This window comes from Bidens hawaiensis, unplaced genomic scaffold, assembly GCF_021521415.1.
Source record: "Bidens hawaiensis isolate Kalapana, Puna unplaced genomic scaffold, B.hawaiensis_p1.1 tig00033311_1, whole genome shotgun sequence".
NCBI lineage: Eukaryota > Viridiplantae > Streptophyta > Magnoliopsida > Asterales > Asteraceae > Bidens > Bidens hawaiensis.
In genome coordinates this window covers 206910-228626 of record NW_027495715.1, presented here as the reverse complement: position 1 = coordinate 228626, position 21717 = coordinate 206910, and the positions used below count along the sequence as shown (strand labels likewise).

The following is a 21717-nucleotide window of genomic DNA, read 5'->3' as shown; positions in this document are numbered from 1 at the left end:
TAGGGTTTTCACAAGTTCACCCCACTGGGTTTTCTTCGGGTGACACACTTCGAAATCGCTTTCCGATCCATGGGAGGTTTTCCTACCGTGCCATTGTTCTGTCGATACTAACGTCTAAAGGTTGACGGCGATTGGTTTACCTTCGAACGCCGGTCAGCGAAGAAACACCAGCCTTGCTACTCGAAGATACCTGATGTGGTCTTAAATATATATATATATATATATATAATATTATTGTATTAATATTTCTTACACTTTTAACTGCTTTGAGTTATGTTTTTATTAAATATTATTCTTAGTTGGCTCAATGTAAATTTTTAAGTTTCTAAAAGACACTGAGTTAAAATAGAGTATTTTACTTAAATTTTAGAACCAATAACTATTCGAACTTACATATACATTTATACATAAAATATGATTACTTTTATTATTATTCATCTTACTAATTGATCTTTGTTTTAATAATTGTTAAAATAATATTATTCCTGAAAACATATCATTAAATTAATACACGTTTGTTTGTTTGAAGACTTTATTAATAGTGAGCAAATTGATGATTACCATGGGCCGCAAATTATCGATAATCAAGCTCACGAGGCCTAGTAATAATAAAAACCCACAACACGATTTGGAGGCCAAAAAGAAGGTACAAGGGTATTCTTTGTCGGCAATTAACTCTAATATAAAAAGAAGGAGAAGATTAATAATTTAGGGTGTTGCACGGCTACAGGGTTTTTTTCCCTCGGGAGCCATTATTCGTAGGTCATAACTATAGTAGCCCTTTGTTGAAGTTTACTGCTCATCACACAAGGAGTAAAGAGGAAGCACTTTGGTTCGAGTGGAGAGCGTCCGGGTTCAACACCTATTCATCCAAACTTTATTATTATTTGGTTTGATTTTATTGTTTTCTTTATGAATTCAATATTTAAACTTATTTACTTTGTTTTGTTCTTGAGTATGCTTGTTGGCTAAACCTTTACACCGCCTAGGCTTATGATGAACTTTTGTTGATTTTGGATTTTGGTTTGGATTTGTTTTTGTTTATGGATTTATGATTAAGTAAGAGGTTTATTATTGTTCGTCTCGATGCATATGTGTTCTTAGGATTTTTTGGTGTGTTATATTGTTTCACAGTTTCTTTGTTGATTGTCGATCATATTATAGGATTCTGTTTGGTCATCTACTATGTGTTTTTGACTAGTTTGTGGTTGATATGCATTAAAACCATAGAAACAATATTAATTAATCAATTAGATTTAAGTGTGCTGCTAGCCTAGAAAGTTGTAAGGTGATAGGTCATTGATAGATCTTTGTTGGTCAAGATTGCTAGATTTAGTTCTTCGTAAGGATTCCGTCAAGGTTTGATTTATCAACTTTGTTTATCTAGTCGAGTGAGTTCTTTAAACTACCTTTGATTTATGCGCTGTAAGGTATGATTTCTTATAGAGGTACATGTCATAAAATAAATTTGCGACCGTAAGGGAGTCTAATTAAACCGGTAATTTTAATAACTTATTAGGATTCCATGGGTGTCTTCTTGAGAAGGGTCAAGGGTCCTGTTCGGTTTCCCATTAAGTGAATAGTTTAAGATCTCGGTTCCATAACTTAGCATTTTCCAACCATTTGATAATTGATGCATTAGGGATTCTAGTCTAGGTGGTTGTTCCTCATCATCTGAATTAAGTCTAGATTAAGTCGGTGTAAGTTTTATTAATTAGTTTTATCATTAGTTTAATATTAGGTTTTAGTAAAAACCCCTCTTTGAATAATATTAATAAATAGTCGTGTCACTAAGTCGAGTCTAATTAATTAGTTAATATACGTAATTTTAAAGAGTCTCGTGGGTTCGATATCCAGACTTACTTAGTTGTACTAGAGTCGACCGGTACACTTGTTGGTTAGTAGTTTAAGTTAAGTTTAACAGTCTAGAATTTATTACTTAGTGTCTAGATTAGCGTGTTTTTTTATATAACTATTTTAGCACATCAAGTTTTGGCGCCCTTGCGGGGACACTTGGAGATTGCGTTATTAGCTTCGATTTGACTTACTTGCTACATACGTGCTTTATTTTTGTTTTTTTGTTTTTGAGTCGTAGGAGTTAGGTTAATATAGTTTAGTTTAATTTCTTTTAATTAATTTAGTTTTCTTTAATATATTTTTATTTTACTACTATTTGGTGCTCGTGATCCTTTTCTGTTTAAGTTTACATTTGCAGTGATCTTCATGGAGTGTTACTACGGAACCATGTTTGAAGAAAATCCTCATAAAGATTAAAGAGGTTTAACTATATGGGAGTCAGAAATACAGACAATTATGGACCACCTAGATAAAAACACCTACCAACCAATGTTTTGAGTTGTGTATGATAAGATGGGGAATATTATCGTTTGTAAAGACTCATCTGGCGCAATGATGGATCACATACCACATCCTGAAGAGATATTATACGAGTTTTTACGTGTCATCCATAACATTAATCTAAAAGCACCACTTTCAGATTTCATGGATGATTTCCGGCAAGGCTTAAAGATTCAAATACAATTTAATGAGCCGAGGATCAAGTTTGAGGATGTTGGGTTGTAGAATAAGACAGAGAAGCGTATTCCCTCTTGGGAGGATGAGTTTAGGGATGAATTTTGTGAAGATTCAATGGGTTTAACTGATATTGATGAAAGAGATTTTAATCCCGAAAGAGATATTGAGGAGCTTGAAACATTGTTATTCGGGGAGCCAGTTAAGAAACTAAATGTCAAAGTGAAATCACAAGAGATATCTGAAGAATTGAAAAATAAAGACTTGCATCTCATTGTGAAACACCGTCCGCATATGTGCGGTGAAGTTGATCCATTATTAGAGATTTTGGTTCGTGGGTCGTCACGTAAATCAAGGGCCCCAAGAAGGAAGGTTTATGGACACAGGAATCCAAGCGTGCTAAATTTGTCATATCCTTATAATTTCAAGAAGTGCTGGTACGAGCTGAATGTGTATTTTTGGGCCTACATGTGTTTGGAAATTAGTTTCTTCCCAACTAAGTATAAAAGGAGAATGTTGAGGAGCACTGATGGGAAGATGATCAAGGAGAAGCCTCCTGATTGAGGTTTTGGGCATAAGTCTGCCTGAAGACTTTATGTAAACTTAGCGCTTCCCGGGAGGCAACCCGGTACTATGTTTTCATTCTCTTTTTCATTTTATTTTTGTTTTACTTCTTTGCTCTGCCGAGTGTTGTTTCTCTTACTTGCAGGTTGTTCAGGGGTTGTTTATGAGATAGTTGATGAGCTATGGTTTTAAACAAGCGTGGGGATGCCACTTGTTTCAGGATTGCTGCTTTTGTTCGTGAAAGATGACGTTATTTGAAGATAGTTTGCTGATCGCGTTGGAATTGGAGGGCGTAGAACATGACTCACCAGACATATCGTCTAATTACCAGGGGAGTCTGTTCCAATTCATTAGTCTATTTTTATTTTTGCTTTATTTTATTTGTAATTTCCTTTTTCTTACATTGAGGATAATATAAAATTTAAGTGTGGGGATAGGAATTTGATGTTTTCGGCAAAAATAAAAAAAATTGAAAATAAATAAAAAGAAGTTGAAAAAAAATAATTTTGATTTGAAAAATGTCCCAAGAGTTTAATGAAAATTATTTCCAATGATGGAAAATGATAGAAAAATCGGAAATTGTTTTTTTAAAACTACTAATATATATAAGAGAAAATATAAAAGAAAGTGTACTAAGCTTGGGATATGTCGGTAGACCCAACTAGTTTTGAAAGGTTTCCCATTGCATATACTTAATAAACTTAATTAATCTGAGATTTTTTGGGTTTTCGTCTAAGGGAGGACAGTGAAACTGAAATTCGATAAGGCATAGAGAGTATTACTGTAGGCTAATTACCCTAAGGTGGTGAGAATTAAATGCACTTTAAAGTTAGCACACCACTTTGTTTTATGAAAATAAATAATGAGTGGTGGCGCCCGCAATGTCCATTTTTTTACGAGTTTTAGTATTTAGTTATATATTATAAGTTAAAGATGCCTAAGTGCACAAAAAAAAGAAAAAAAAAGAAGTATGTTATGAAAGTTATAAAAGTATTCCAAGAAGTTGGTCCGAAAAGAAAGTGAAAGTGAGAAAAGTTATGTATTGTAAATTGCCAAAAGAAGCATTCTCAAATATAGAAAAAGAGGCCAAAGTGTGTTTGAGCTCGTGTTAATCCGACACAGATCTCAGATCTGATCTATAATTAACCTAATAGGGATCTAGTTCGTAATTGCCATTGATCGTCAGTAATACGTTATATGTATGTATATTAATTGTATGAATGTGTATAATAAAATTAGTATGAAGCTTGAAAGTGAATCTGGGCAGAGGTTCGATAATTAAACTCAAATGCTTAACATTAACTGTGGACTAAAGCCAATATAAATAGAAGATGGATCTAGTTCGTTAACATTCCATAACGAACTAGAATCCACTTCGTTACATACTCTTAAATGAAATAACTTAACGAATCACCCCTGATTCGTTAACATCCTTAACGAATCAGGAGGGATAATACCTTAGATCTAGTTCGCTAAACATCCTTACGAACTAGACTATACCTTAGCGAACTAACTTAATAACTTAATAGTTTATTACATTAATAAAACGACAAATACATTAACGATAGATACAAAGACTCGAGACGTAAAACCGTGCACTAACAGACACCCCCTCGTCTTGAGCTCTTTGTCTTTACTTTACTTGAAACGCTTGGACCGCCAATTTCTGCAACTATGAATCCCGTTCTCATAACATACACGCACAACGCGTTGGAACTGCATAGCCAGATCATAGTCTTCATTGCGCTCTATCAATATCTTATTCTTGTGTAGCACGTCGTTGTCGGTCTCAGTTAAGTTAACAAGCCACATCGGATCGATGATCTTGATTAGCTCGGTCTTTAACCCTTTACCCAGGACAATGATGGCCTCGCCAGTTCGGTTGTCGTAGTACCAGCGGTTGAAGGATAAATGCATGTGTTGGTTCATCGTCTTCACCGGCACACGCTTCATCGTCTTCGGCGGCTTTATCTTAAGAATCAGCTTTTTCCATCCTGTTTTTGGATCGATCTCATCGATACGCTTGCGGATGGGAATTTGTGGTTTAAAATACTTAAAACCTTTATTCACCTCAAACAACAAGTGTCGGTGAAAACGTTTTGCATGGTAGTCCTCGCCACGATTAATAAATGGACGATACGCCAGAGTGCGTACATCCCATCTCGGTAATGAGAGAAAATCAGACATTCGTTCATAGTACTGAACGCCTTTCTCCCATTTAACAATGCATACTTTCATATCATAATCATAAAGCCAAGAAATAATATCACCTTGAACTTTCGACACGGCCTTGAACGTAGTCTTCTGGTTGGCTTTGGCGTGTGCAACAGCTTCGTCTTTCTGTTCCTGATCCACATACCAAAATGCCTCGATGATCTTACGAGCTTTCTTATTTCTAAACCATCTTAGAATGTCATCATCAGTTGGGTTTTCAAGCGAATCAAATCTTGTATCAATGACATTCTTTCCTTTGGACGTCTTCTCAAGATGATCTTCTGCTTCTTTGACAGTTTCTTCAATAAATATAGGAGCACCCTGATCAACATTGGCATGTTGAAACATATCAGGGTATTCCTCAGTAGTCACATCCTCAACCTCAACCTCCTCATTCTCATAAATAAAACCCGTACTCATCTCAACATTTGGATCATTTAAGATCTCATCATCATTCAATACCTCAATGTCCTCCTCAGCCTCTAACACGGTCAATTCGTCTTTATTTAGACCAAGCAAGATAGCAATCTGCTCTCGTGTTAGCGATTTCTCAACAAACTACCCCACAACTATCTCATTGGCATTAACCATGCTTCTAATCACCCCCTCTCCATCAATAAAAATAACAGTATCGGCCTCGATCATCTCAATCGGTTTGGCGGCCGAATGATCATGATAAGTGACAATCTGCTTGCCTCAATCATCAACAGAACTCGTACCCGCACAATAGGCTAGGTCTTGAGTTTGTTTAGTCTAACCACCAGCACCAGACTCATCCAGATCCTTATCATCATTCTTGAGCTTTTTCAGCACGTCATCTTTGCACGTAAGTTGCAAAATAAGCTCCTTTTGTTCTTTAATTTTCACCCCGAGACTCAACAATCTCACGAAGGGCCTTTGTTTCCTTTTGACAGAAGGAAACATAGCTGAGCAGCTTCCTCTGGTTCTCCATCGTACGTTCTTGAGTCATACGATCCGCAGACATTTGATTTTCTTACAAATGTAGTAGACTCAATACCATGCTCATCTGCTGATCATGAGGTGACGTAGCAAAAGAAGGAGGAACAGGCTGAACTGGACCCGTAGGCCGACTGAGCCTCAGAAATGAAATATCTGGTGGAGGCATCATTGTTGGTGTTGGAGGAACCACCGAAGTAGCAGTCGTCGGCCTTGGTATAGTAGATAAAACTGAGTGAGGAATCATACCAAGCTATGGATCCGAAGTAAGCGTAGTCGTCAATGTAAGCTCCGGGGTGCTAGTAGTGAGCGGCACCGCCGGACGTTGAGGTGTGGACGACCTTGGAGGTTTAACTCCAAACGAGATGCCAGCCCCAGCCAACATTCGACACTTTGAAGAGCCTTCAGAAGCTAACTCTTTCCCTTTTCGCTTGCGTTGAGCAGCAATTGTAGCCGCTAAAGCCGCTTCAACCGCAACTTGTTGTTCAAGAATAGCAGCATCTCCATAGTTTTGTGAGAAGTGTGAGAAGACTTTAAAATAAACCACATCACCTAAATAGGACACTATACCATGTAAATAGGAAACTATATAGCTTTTATAAACTACTAATTTCAACCACTAGATCCTAGATCCAAGGGTCTACATCTATTCTTATGCTTCTCACAAAACTATTGTTTTTTTGCGTTAACCCCACCCTATATATATATATATATATATATATATATATATGCATCGCATAATTTTGGGTGTAATATCCACCATTCACAGTTGTCGTCGTCATTTCATACTGTTAAACAAGCTGGTCCCATGCTGCTTAAAACACTATGGTTGCAACTAAGACCGTTTAAATAGCCTGAAGCTAGTTGAAAATAGCTTTAAATAGTTCGCTCGAAATTGATTCTGTTGTAAATGAGCCGAGCCGGTTCGCTCGGTTTAGGTCGCTTTACTTAAGTCCAAATTTATGTTTGATATCCTAGGCTATTCTTATTCTTTCTCTCTCACATTTTACAGCCCTACCTTGATGCTTACGTTGTCTCAACTGAATTATTAATAATTGATTTGGTGACGAATGACGATTGACCTAGTTTCTTTTTTCATTATTTAAATAATTCTGCGAACTCGTATAACTTTCACCGCTATTGTGTATTAATTTGAAGAATGGTTCGTCTCGTATTCAATTGTTGGAATTTCATGCTCGTTTTCAACGAGGGCTATTTGAATAGGTCGAAGCTCGCTCGAAATTTGCTCCCTTAAAATCAACTGTAACAAGCCGACTCGAAACAGTTTGTCTCGTGAACAACCCTGATTCCACCCAGTCTAGTTGTTGGTGGCCTCGATCCAGCCAATCTCGCCATACCAACTCCTCTAGACGTTAGTCCGTAATCTGTGAGCGGGATGCTGAGTGCATTATGCTTTTAATTATTTTAGAATTCAAAAATCTTTTATACGATTTTATCACTACATTTTTCTTTTCGAACTGCTAAACATTTTATTTATTGTAAAGATTGCTACTAGGCTACTAGCAAATAATTGTAACAAATCAATAATAGTATTTTTAATAAGCAAATGACGGCCATGCCCGAGCACTAATCCAACGGCCCTTCTCTTCAACGTTCATTGTTATACGATTCACCGCGTTCTTCTGCGCTAAATCATTACTGAACTTATTTGTTATTAAGATCTAACTAGCTAGTGAAACAATTAATGTTAGAAGACCTTTCTAATAGTTTAATCCAAAGATCAAAAGTTAAAAGTAGAAGAAATATTATAACAACTTAAAAAAGAAAAATATATAATTATTGGTATTACAAGAGGGAGAAAATATGTCAATTTGACACGAATGAATTTTGTAAGTAAAAGGTTGATGTTCAAATGTTGTGGGTAAAAAAAACTTTATTAAAGAAAAACTAAATGATTAGTAGCTAAAGTAATAAATGTATGCAGTTCTCTTCGAGTAGCTTCGCAAGTGAACAAGATATGAAACCATGGGTCACAAAAGTTATTCGATCTTTACCGAGTTTTATCACATTAGATCTTTCGGTGACGGGTTTTCCTCAAAATAGTATAAAGTAATATGCATCTCTTGTTATTAATATCACTAACTCATAATGATTGGATCTAGAAGAAAAGTTGAAAGGAGTGTGGACTAAAAATATTTTATTAAGTGGTAACCAATACTAAAATGAAGAAAAAAACTCCACTAAAAATGTATTTTATCAAAAAAAAAAATTAAGGGATAGCACGAGCAACCTCTCAACCTATACTAAATTTGTCATGCTGGCTCCACAAGGGAACAAAGTATGAAAGCATATTAAAGAAAAAGTTATTCAATTATTGATTAAAAAGAAAAGAGGTAGGTAAATAATTCCTTGTTAGACATAATTGAGAAGGAGTGGAAGCTGCAGGATCAGCATCTTGAATGCCAACTACATAATGGATTTAGACAAAATCTACGTAAAAGAGTTCATGCATTCTTTAAACTCTTATGCACCATCAAGGCCCTAGCCCTCAATCGACATTCTAGAGGTTCGGCCAAACCCAAGCAGATCGCGTTTAAAGAAAGCGAGGTTGGTATCTTTTTGTATCAATTGATGGTTTTTGATGGACTCATGGGTTCTAGCTATACTTGAGTTTCAAGAATAAATTATTAGTTTTAGCTTTTAATAAGTATTTTCTGCTAGTGTATTTCCTCTCCTCTCAAAAAGTCACTTTGACACTTAAATCAGCATAATAATAGCTTTTCATCTTGAGCCGAAATTAAGATGTGTTTCAAGATTCATGTTTAGATGAAACCTCTTTCACGTGTCTGACAAACTTTATGTGCTCATAAACTAACCAAATTCAAGTAATAGCTTCTTTCATAAATGTTTATAGTTTATACCAGGAAACCACGCTGAAAGTCCAATTATCTTAGTCTAGTTATTATCCATACTTATTACAGCGATGGAAGGAGCACAACACATAAAAATTCCACTTGAAGAGATAAAATTAGCAACAAACAACTTTAGTGATGAAAATTTCATCGCAAAGGGTGGATTTGGGAAGGTCTATATAGGCAATCTCACTATATTTGGGCATCAGAATATTGTTGCAGTGAAGAGGTTAGATCGCACAACGGGTCAAGGGGACCACGAGTTCTTGATGGAAATTCAAATGCTTTTATGTTATAGGCAAAAAAACCTCATCTCTCTTATTGGGTTTTGTGAGGAAGGTGAAGAAAAAATCCTTGTTTATAAGCATGCAAAACATGAAAGCCTTGACAGATATCTAGGTGATGAGAAGCTGTCATGGGTACAACGTCTCAAAATAAGCCTTGGTGCAGCTCGTGCTCTTAGGTACCTTCATAATGATGTGGGGCCCCAGCATAGGGTATTGCATCGCGATATAAAGAGCGCAAACATCCGCCTAGATGAAAATTGGGAAGCGAAAGTATCTGATTTTGGATTATCAAAAGTAGGACCTTCTAATGTTGAGTTCACATTTCTAGTGACTAACGTTTGTGGCACCTTTGGTTATGTTGATCCCCAGTATGTAAAAACTGGCATTATAACTAAGGAATCTGATGTGTATTCATTCGGGGTGGTGTTATTTGAAATATTATGTGGAAGGCTCGCACTTATTGAGAGATATCAAGACGAACATCGATGTCTTGCTTCACTCGCCCAAAATTATTATGAGCAAGACAAATTGTGTGAGATAATCCTTCCAAATATCAAGAATGAAATAAAGGCTGATTCATTGAGTGTTTTCTCTATGGTTGCAAATCAATGCTTGAAAGAAAAGCGTATTGAGAGGCCAACAATGGTCAAGGTGGTTGAGAAGCTTGAAAAGGCATTGGAACTTCAAGTATGTTATGGGAGATAAATTAACAAAACAACCAGATTTATTAGAATAGGAACATGGGGAAGACAAAATGGAGATCCTCAAAACTATTGGTCTTTTGAACTTGAGCGAGGTCAACAGCTGCAAAAGATAACCATTGATCATGGTGATGGCGTGATATACTTTATCATGTTCACCACTAAAGTTGGGGGTGCATTCAACACTTCTAACAAATTTGGTGGTTGGAATGGTGGAGAAACAATTTCTCAGGTGAACATACATATCTTACTATATTCTACTAATGTTTCAAATATATATATATATATAAGGGATGGATCTTGCGAGAAGTGATATTATAGCGAGAAGTGCGAGAAGCGAATGTGTAATTCCATTGATTCTTAATTTCACTCTCTTTCTTATGATGTTACCTACATGTATGTAGGTTGGTTGTATTTATGTCTTAGCTACACATATTCAAACCTACCTACACACATATACATGCGTACCTACACATTCAAACCTACCTACACACATACAAACATACTGAGCCACATTCAAACCTACATACCTACACACATACAAACATACATACATGTATACAAAAATACTTAGCTACACACGTACATACGCACCTACACAATAAGAAAGAGAGTGAAATTAGGGATTAATGGAGTTACACCTTCACTTCTCGCTACATATATATACATATATATATATATATATATATATATATATATATGGTAAGGATCCTAAGAGAACCCTTTAAAAATTGAGAACTTTGAGACCATTTTAAGCCAAAAAAAAAACCTATAAAAAAATATTTAAAAAAATCATAAAACGAAAATAAACAAAAATTTTAAAAAAGTAAAAAAACCAAATTTCTTATATTTCATCCCGGTTTCATAAAAAAAACAAAAAACAAAACTTTGTATTATACACATGTGTATAATTTCATTTAATCTCAAGTTACGTAATCTACACATATGTACATTATCATTTACCTTGAATTGTACATATGTGTATTAAAAAACGTGTATAAAATTTTAAAAATAAGTATTATACATATATGTACAGTTTTGTTAAACCGATATTTTTTTCTCAATTTTTTTTTGTTTTTTTTATTAAACCCGGATGAAAAATAAATTCTTTTGGGTTTTTTATTTTTTTTGTTTTCGAGTTTTTTTATTTTATAATTTTTTTTTTATTTTTGTTAAGAAGAGTGTTTTTGTGGTCTAAAATGGTTCTCAAAGTTCTCAATTTAAAAATAGTTCTCTTATGATCCTAATCCTATATATATATATATACTAGTCAGATGTCGCACGATGTAGCAGAAAACAACACCTAAAAAGGTTGTTAGCGAGCCAAGCCTAGCTCGAGTCGAACATCATACCGAGCTGAATCAACTCAGCTCGAAATTAAAGATAAAATCTTACGCCTTGATTATTTTGATATTTATATGGTTTGAGTAATTTTAATCATATTTTTGTAAAAAATATCAAAAGATAATAATATTTACATAAACATGAGGGGTCAAAATTGTAAGTAATCATTAAAATAACAAATTTTAAGTAAAGTTGAGGTACCATACTTGTAATTATGATAATTAATTTTTAGTTGTAAAACTAACTTGTACATTCATGCATATATCCATGCATTAATGATTTGTACAATTTAAACCGTTAATATGTTTTTTAAAAAACAATTATATTGACACGTCAATAAAAATAAGCTCGTTAAATGGGTATGTTCGGATTTAGTTATAATCGTATTTTTGTAAAAGATATAACACGAAAACCAAAAAGAATGAAGTTAAAGTAAAAAATTGGGTAAACATGAGAGATGAAAGTTGTAATTATTTCTTAAATTAACAAAATTTGTCTAAAGTTAAGGTACCAAACTTATAATTATATTTGTTGAAATCAAATGAACGTGTGTAGATTGTGTTTAAAAGACCACTTTGTCATTTGTTACACTTGTACTATATGCATTACAAATTGTATATCTCTTAAAATGAGCGTCTTAATTTACCCTTTACTTATATATCATATATATATATATATATATAGGATCAGGATCATGAGAGAACTTTTTTGAAATTGAGAACTTTGAGAACCATTTTGAATCACAAAAAACCCAAAAATAAAAAAAATCATAAAATAAAAAATACACAAAAATGAAAAAAGTAAAAAAAACCAAAATTCTTATTTTAACATCCCGGTTTCATTAAAAAAAACTATGTTTAGCAAATTATACATATATGTACATTTACATGATTTTTTTATACACATGTGTATAATTTAAGATAAATGATATTGTACATATGTGTATATTACGTTACTAAAGATTAAATAATATTATACATATGTGTATAATACAACGTTTTTTTTTGTTTTTTTATTTTTTTTTAATGAAACCGGACAGAAATATAAGAATTTTGGTTTTTAAACTTTTTTAAAATTTTTTTTATTTTTTGTCTTATGATTTTTTTAAATATTTTTTTAAAGGTGTTTTTAGTGGTCCAAAATGGTTCTCAAATTTTCAATTTGCAAAGGGTTCTCTTAGGATCCTTACCCTATATATATATATATATATATATCTATATATATATATGATTAGAATTATGTGAGAACCATTTTAAAATTGAGAACTTTGAAAACTATTTTGGACAAAAAAAACTCTTTTTTAAATAAAAGAAATTATAAAAAAAACACGAAAATAAAAAAAGTAAAAAAAACAAAGTTTTTTATTTTCATTATGGTTTCATAAAAAATTAAAAAAATATATCAGTTTAAAAAAATTATACACATATGTATAATACTTATTTTTCTAATTTTATAGATGTTATTCTTTATACATATGTACAATTAATATAAATGATAATGTACGTATGTGTACATTATGTAAATCGAAATTAAATACGAATATACATATGTGTATAAATAGGGTTTTTTTATGAAATAGGTATGAAAATAAAACTTTTAGGTTTTTTATTTTTTAATATTTGCGTTTTTTTTCGTTTTATATTTTTTAAAAAAAATTTTTATAAGGTTTTTTGTGGCTCAAAATGGTCCTCAAAGTTCTTAATTTTCAAAAGTTCTCTTAAATACTCACCCTATATATATATATATATATATATATATATATATATATATAGGGAAATAATATTTTAAGAACTTGATGAGTTGTAAGAACTTTAATAACTTAATATGGACCACACAATCAATTAAATGGGTATTGAATTTTCTCAATGTCAACTTATCAATTATTATGTACACGTCTACTATGCATCAATGTACAAGTTGTTTTTTTTTTGTTTTTTTTTTTTGAAAAACCAACTTTATAAAAAGAAAAATGGACGACTTGCAAGAAGCGAGAAGCCCAAAGGTACAAACAAAGGAAAATAAAGGAAACAAGACCAATTATAAAGGGAAATTCACGAAGTTGAACTTGCACCATTTCTCCCACTCAATGCTCGAACGCTTGCAATGATGTTTAAACTATAAAAAAAAGAAGTGGATTTGATGTCAATCACCAACTTGGACATTCTGAAAGGCACGTTTTTGAAAATGAGATCGTTCCTAGCTTTTCAAAGCAACCAACAAGAAACCGCCAAGACACCTTGAATCGCATGACGAGCCTCCAAGTTACTGACATAAATGTTAGGGTAGGCTAGGAGCTCCTCCACTGCACTGAAATTAACTTTAAGAGGCAAATACCCAATCTTGCACAATAGTCCACACTCCTTTGGATACACTACAGTGTACAAATAAATGTTGTAAAGTTTCAACATGATTTCTACATAGCACACAATGTAAGTCTTCCATAACAATTCCTCTAAGTGTAAGCGCCCATTTTGTCGCAATCCGATCGAGTAGCAATCTCCAAATGCAGCAGTTCACCTTTATGGGTACCCCTTTCAACCAAATTCTAAAATCAGCAACGGGGTGATTAAAGTTATCAATTTCCCACCTTAGGTATTTTGGCAAAAAAAAAGCAGCTTCATCATCCTTGCCCTTCCACAACCAAGTATCAAAATTAATGTTAATCTGGACGTTTGAAATCACAGAAATAAAATTTTGTAGTTCAACAAGTTGTTGAGCTGAAGATGGAGGCCTACGCCATCTCCAGTTCCATACCAGCCCCTCATTGTGTCGTTCATAACAATCTATTATTTTAATGTCTTTATGCAGCTCTAAAGCAAAGATGGAAGGAAATCAAGTTTTAAAAGGAGATTTACCAGCCCAACAATCCAGCCAAAAAAGAGATTTATCACCCTTCCCAATCTGAGGCATGAATCTGTTCAGGATCTTCGGATTTGGTTCGCAAGCCAAATTACCATTAGATCCAATGTTTTTCCACGCGCCACTTAAAGAGGTTTTAAAGGGGAACGAGTCCAATTTACGAGATCCACGATGCACTAGAGATCACTTTTGTCCACAGTGAGCCATTCCCATTTTTAAAAAGCGACAACCATTTGGCTAGCAAAGCCATGTTAGCAGCCCGTAAACTGCCAACACCGAGACCGCCACGTTCTTTATCAAGAATAATTGTGTTCCACGCCACCCAACTAATCTTGTCCTTCTCTTCTGAGCCTCCCCAAAGGAATTTTCTCCTTTTACTTTACAATTTCTTTAGGACTTTTGTCTGAGCTTTAAACAAGGAAAAGTAGTAAGTGCCCAAGCTACCCAAAACCGATTTCACGAGTGTCAACCGGCCACCAAACGACAACACCTTTGCCTTCCATTTAGAAAGTTTCAGATCAAATTTATCTAGGATAGGTTGCCAGTTAGCTGAACGATTCATGTTGGCTCCGATTGGAAGGCCAAGATGAATGAAAGGGAACTTACCCGCTTTGCACTTCATGAAATTGGCCTCAAATTCCACTGTGGGTGCGTCCACTTTCACGGCATATAAAGTACTTTTATTAAGATTTACCTTTAGACCTGAAGTAACGTAAAAGCACCTTAGGAGCCGGTTGATGTTCTGAAAATTAGATTTGCACCATTCACCGATAAAAATCGCATCGTCCACATAGAAAAGATGGGAGATAGTTGGTCCGTTTCGTGGAGTTGAGATGCCCTTAAAAATACCCTCCGCGCAAGCAGAATTCATTGCAACGTGTAAGGATTCCATGGCTATAATGAATAGATAAGGTGAAAGTGCATCACCTTGTCGAACCCCTCTTCTAATCTCGAATTCAGCAGTTGGTGAGCCATTAATGAGGATGGAGGATCTGGCCGAGCAAAGCGTACCTTTAATCCAATTCCTCCACTTTGTAGGGAAGCCCATTTGAGCCAACATACAATCGATAAACCTCCAGTTGACCGAGTCGAAAGCCTTCTCTAAGTCGACTTTGAGGAGCATGATTTGTTTATTTTCCTTTTTACTCCAAAACACCAATGTACAAGTTGTTGATGCTTATGTATAACACTTATTGTATGCGTTATAAAAATATATGTTCTCTACAATCCAGCAGTTAGGCCTCTACTCAAACCACCCTTCTATGACCATAACCCTCCCTTTTTTAAGTTAACATCTTAAAATGATCCTAGTAAGGTTTGTTACAGTAATGGTTATATCACAAATAATAAATATATGCTACTGTTATAAGGTAAAGAGACCATTTATTTTAAAGTAGTTTTGTAGCCGTCACGTTGCAGCAGTGCATTAACATGCGTTTGGTTGTCATGAGTTAAATTCATTATGATATCGACACTAAAAAAGGTAACAGTCAAGTAAAAAGTTGAGCGTCCAAAACAGTATCGTCGAGATTCATAAATCAAAGTGGACTGAACACTTAGCTAATCATATAAAGAGGATTAAACAAACGAAACCTAGGAGTTACAAGTTAAGTGATTACTGAGATAAAAAAAATGAGAACTATTTGAGTGCTCAATGTAACATAATAACACGTAGAAAATAACCACCATTGCTTGTTCAGACCTTTTACCAATCATAACGATTAATGGGTCCAATGTCTATTATGTCCCACATGACTAATTCATGTTCACATAAGCATTTTGTCCAACACCTGACACGCATCACATGAAATATAAAAAGTAATAACCATGATACACGTACTAGACGCATACCTAACATTGAATGACCCGACAACAATAATTGTACTTCAAAAGGGCAAAAGGAAACAATGAACATGCATTTAATTGTGCCGAAGAATTTGTTGGAATTCTCTTTTTCTTTTTTCAAAAAAACAAGACTTCTTTTGTGTTTAGGCTACCGTCTTTTCTAAACTGGAGAGTTCCACTGTCCCACTCTAACTAGACTATGTTAATTTAATCGGGCTTACACTGGCTTTAGAGTTAGGCTTGGGTGTTGTTCATACGGGAAACCATACTACCCGCTGACACTTGGCAGACGTTATGCCACCGCATAACTCTCTGGCGTAACACATGGTGGGACGAACCAGCGCGGTTCGGGCATAGGGCAATGTGGGCGACCGGCCGGGGTACTTAAATTTCGGGGCACAATTTATATATATATATATATATATGAAAAAGAAATATATATATATTTAATATCTTACTCTAATTATACAATGGTTGGTCTAGTGGTAAATGAGTATGAGTTCCAATCAAAAGATTGCAAGTTTTACTCTCACTTGAGACTTTTTTAAGGTTTTTTTATACACAATTTAAATCATAACCAAGTAAGCCAATTTAAAAATTTAATTGTTTAAACTAAAAAAAAAGAACCCATTTACATCAGGCCTAAATTATTTTTTTCTTATAATATTTCGTTACTTGTTAGAGTCTACGGACATTTTTATTTCGGCTCGGCCGAAGCATATAAATTCTCGAAGACGGCCCTGGGACGAACACCCAAATGAACTCCTGATTCGAAATGACAACCTTTCAAAGCTCAAATCTTTTATTGTCATATCCATCAAAATAACACAAGTGATAATCGAAATTGGGTCTAGACCAGATAACCCAAAAATTTCAACCACTAAGCCAAAAGTGCTGGGTTGATTAATTGCTGGCATGAATTGAAAAAAAAAAGTAAAAAGCGTATTGGTTCACTTAGAGATTAATTATTACAATTCTTTGTATATGTATTTTAACTATTACTTTGACCCGTCGCGATGCGTCAGGGATGGGAAACTATAACAAAAGAAACAAACGATGCGAAAGGTTACCACGAAATCAGTCATTGATTAACATTAAGGAAGTTTCAAATCGAAGTAATCACATTGAGGAATTACAAGTTTAAGTACAAATAAGAGCTATGTTTGGCTTTAGACATGAAGGTTAGTACCTTTTCTAAAATAAAAAAAAAACAAATGTATTGATAATTTGGTTGTCTTCCTTAAATTTAAAATAATATATTTTGCTCATACAAAATATGATAATTAGCAACCAAAGCAAATATGCCTACTAAAGATTGATCTAAACACCGTCACTTTAGCATTCCAACAACCTATGAGCAAGCCAAAATAAAAGAAATTATCCTGTCAAATGACAACCAATAAACTAAGTAAATAAACTAATTGTCAAGAGAAGATATAATTAACAGGGGCAACGACAATGGTCATCAAAACAACAAACACATAAGGAATCAGAAAGCGACCTAAATGAACCAAAAAAAATCCCCGAAAGACTAAAAGAATACACTCAACAAATTAGAAGCAATGTAAAGAAAAAACAAAATCGAATACTCCTTAACTCTATAATACAAAACATTAGCGGTCCGAATTAAACAAACTGTTAATTCCATCTTATATATTTGAATAACCACAAACTAATTCATATTGTCCAAGAAACAATCTCAAATCCAAAATATTATTACCGACTTCAAACAACCTAATTTAGATGGACTTTTTATGCAAACCAAATCACTTGAGACAATAATAAAAGAGGTTACCTTCATGCCATTTCATAAAAGTCAAATCCGCAGATGAATGTGTTGATTTATGGTACAAAAGAGAGTATTTAGCAATAATGGACTGAGTGAGACGACACTCATTCGTCGCCTTAACCTCCACCGCATAGAAGTCGCCGTGCTGAGACGACAACGGTTGCACAACATCACTGTCATACCTCCACCACCGTAGACAACGGTCTTCGCCTAGTTTTTCGAAATCGAAGGCCGATAACTATCAATCGGAGCTACAAACAGTCGAAGTTGGACCCATAGGCGGACGAAAATAGACACAGAAGTGGTGGGACTGAACGGCGGAATCATGCTTCTGGCTATATATGAATGTACAAAAAGAGAAGCATGGTGTACCACTCATGAAGCCCACCTACCCCCAAAATTGTTATTATATAAATTCATTTATCCGTTTAATTTGTTTGTTTCATAATTACTGTCATTTAGTATTAATTTTAAGGTAAATACCATAAAAAACCAACATACTTTATGTTTTTTCGTACAAAAGTCCCTCAACAATTTTTTGCACATGTTAAATTTGAACAAAGAAGTGACATAACTTTTAAAGACAATGAAATTGATTTTTTTTCTTTATGTATTTGATTTTTCCTCAAGTGTGTGTGAATATATAACTTCTTTCAACGTTATAGTTAACGTTATATATGTATATAATTATAAAGAATTGAACAAATCCACCTAATTTTCTAATCCATCTAGCACAATTGCTACATCCAACACTCAAAATCTGTGTGTACCAAATGATAATAACAAAATAACCATGTCAAAGATGAATATGTATGATGAATTTAAGCCAACACACTTTCTATTAGTTAGCTGAAACAGTATTAAATAATTTAAACAAATCTGGACGAAAAAACATACAATAAGATTGTTTAAGTTGTCTTATACATTTTTAATCATGGTTAATTAAAAAGTATTTGTGAATAGAAAAATGTTTTTTTTGTTTATATCTTCGCAATAATCCATTATACAAAGGAACACGACACACTCACGTAGTATAAAGCTTAGGAAATAAACATGTAAAGCTTCAAAAAATCAGTTTCATATTATTTTTAAAAGTTACGTCACTTCTTTGTTCAAATTTAACATGTGTAGGGACTTTAACGTGCAAAAAATTGTTGATGGGACTTTTGTGCGAAAAAACAGAAAGTATGTTGGTTTTTTATGGTTTCCCCCTTAATTTTAATACTAATTACTAAATAAAATTTAACCTATCATTTGTGCCCTAGTGGTAGGAAGCTTGGGTTCTCTAATAGAGATCCAAGTTCGATCGCCACTTTTGTCACATTTGGTGGATATAGGCAATCAAAGATTTGAGCTACGTCTTGTGAGGTTCTAAGTTCAAATCTCGAGCCCACCTGAGTTTTAGCCCCATCGTGTGTTACATTTGAGAGTTTTACTCTTGTGGTGAGACAACTGTCAAGTGAAAGGCGATGATATAGTTTTACGGAGGACGTCCAACCCAAATTCTCGTAAACAAAATGCATGCAAATATAATAAAATATAACATGTTAGATATGCACATGAGAAGATTACTTTTTCGACCCTTTTCTTCATAGTTTGCAAGTCGGCAGCCGGAAAAAAGGATACGTCGGAAAAATGCCAATGCTTCTAACCAGATAAACAGGAGGGGTTAACACCCCTCCTAGCCCTTATTAAGTTTCGCCCCGATAAAAACAAAATAAAGTCGTTGTTTTAAATAATAATAATAATAATAATACGGAAAAAAAGATACGTCGGAAAACTGCCAATGCTTCTAACCAGATATTCAGGAGGGGTCAACACCCCTCCCAGCCCTTATTAAGTTTCGCCCTGGTAAATACAAAATAAAGTCGCCGCTTTAAATAATAATAATAATAACGAGTGTTTTACCCGGTGCGTTGCATCGATATAGGTCGATAAAATCCGGACGATGGTAAAATCGAAGCAGGTGGTAAGTCGACGCGAACTTGTCAGTTTTGGTTACGTTTGTTATGATATCGGAACTGAAACAAAAGATAAAACAAAATAATATAAAACACAGGTAGACCAATAACTCTCAGGCGTTGAGGTGATGAGTCTACGCAAGTTTGGTCAGTCTCAGTCACCTTCGTTACGGTACCGAAACTAAAACAAAAACAAAATTGGCATTATGTCGGTTTTTGTTAAGTCCGTTATGGTACCGAAACTAAAACAAAATGCGGTGATTCTACGCGAATTCGGTCGGTTTCACTTAACAACACAACCATCCGGCCTAAACCAAAGTTAATTTTGTAAAACAACCATACTCACATAAAAAAACAAATGTTTAAAAAAAATAACCAAAACCATAAACAACTTGAAAAAAGTAATAATAAAGAACACATGTGATTAAAAAACCAATGTTGCATTAGAGTAGGATTTGAACCTTGGTAGACGACCGTCATATGCATGTTACACAATCCACACAAACCATCCAACTAACCCCAACATATATGATCAAACACAAAACCAATATCACATATACAAAAATAAAAGGAACTCATTTTGTGACACCAAACTTCTTAATTATATAATAATAATAATAATAATAATAATAAAATGTTTTTTTTTTCAAAGAGTGTTGTAAGTATATACTAAAATGGTGGGTTTTGTTCACTTTCTTTCCCAAACTTGACTTTCTCACTCCTAAATCTTATTAGACAAGTGCATTCATAACAGGCACCATTTCTCGATATATAGATGCTGTGTCACTGCAACAAACAACATCACAAACTTCATCGTTATAGAGCCAAGTTTGCCTTGAGAAGTTTGTTGCTGCAAACTTGAGACAAACGGATGATGTGGCAGCCTCCCTCACATACACACATACATATATATTATATATATATACACGTTTAGTTTTATTTAATAGGGTTTGTGAAGGTTTGTTGTTGTGAAAAAAAGTTGAGTTTTTAAAAAAAGTTTGAAATGTGATGTGGCTATGATGTGGTAGTTTGTGGTAGTTTGATGTTGTAGATGCTCTAAACCATTTTGTTACTAAATATAACGTGTTTTATACATTTCATTAAATCAGATATTTATTATGTAGAGATTCTAGAAGATCATCACGACCATGTACACTATATAATTCACTCTAGCCAACAACCGATTTAATGAGGCTCGGATTTGTGATAAAATAACAAAGGTAAACCCGCCATAAAGAAGGGGAAACACGTCACTGCTAGTGCAAATGTCATGGGTGTATAATATAAAAAACAATTTTTTGTTTCACATGAACAACCAGTGGTGAATCAAGAAAATTTTAACATAGGGGTTAGAAATTTTTTGGGTTAGTACTCAGTTCAACTATCGGTAATTAAATTTTTTTTAGTCTCGTTCGGTTGTTTGGATCGGGCAAATCGGTATATAAAATTTTTTTTTGTACAAATTTTTTTGGTCAGGTAGGGTCATATTAAAAAAAATTATCAAATAAAATATCAAGTAAGTACTTGGAACTATATTAAAAACACATAATTAAAATACAACTTATCTAAAGTTCTTGATGGGTTTTCATTTTTTGAAATAAACATATAATTTGACATTTCAAAGCAAATGTTTGTCGATGAAACAAATGCAACTATCACTTACATTCACATAACTCATCCAAGCTAATTACACAATCTAACATTTGACTATCTTAGCAAGTCTTTAATTACAACATATACATATGAGCTAATTATACAATCTAACTTTGGTCATTTAAAAAAAACTAATCT

General features: G+C 33.9%; 1 pseudogene across 1 annotated transcript; it reads left to right on the top strand.

Moving 5' to 3' along the window:
- Nucleotides 1–8528: 8528 nt before the first annotated feature.
- LOC143584781 (receptor-like protein kinase ANXUR1 pseudogene) lies at nt 8529–10373 on the top strand (annotated as a pseudogene). The gene is made up of 2 exons (XR_013144424.1): nt 8529–8835; nt 9210–10373. The product of XR_013144424.1 is annotated as a receptor-like protein kinase ANXUR1 pseudogene (transcript).
- Nucleotides 10374–21717: the final 11344 nt, after the last annotated feature.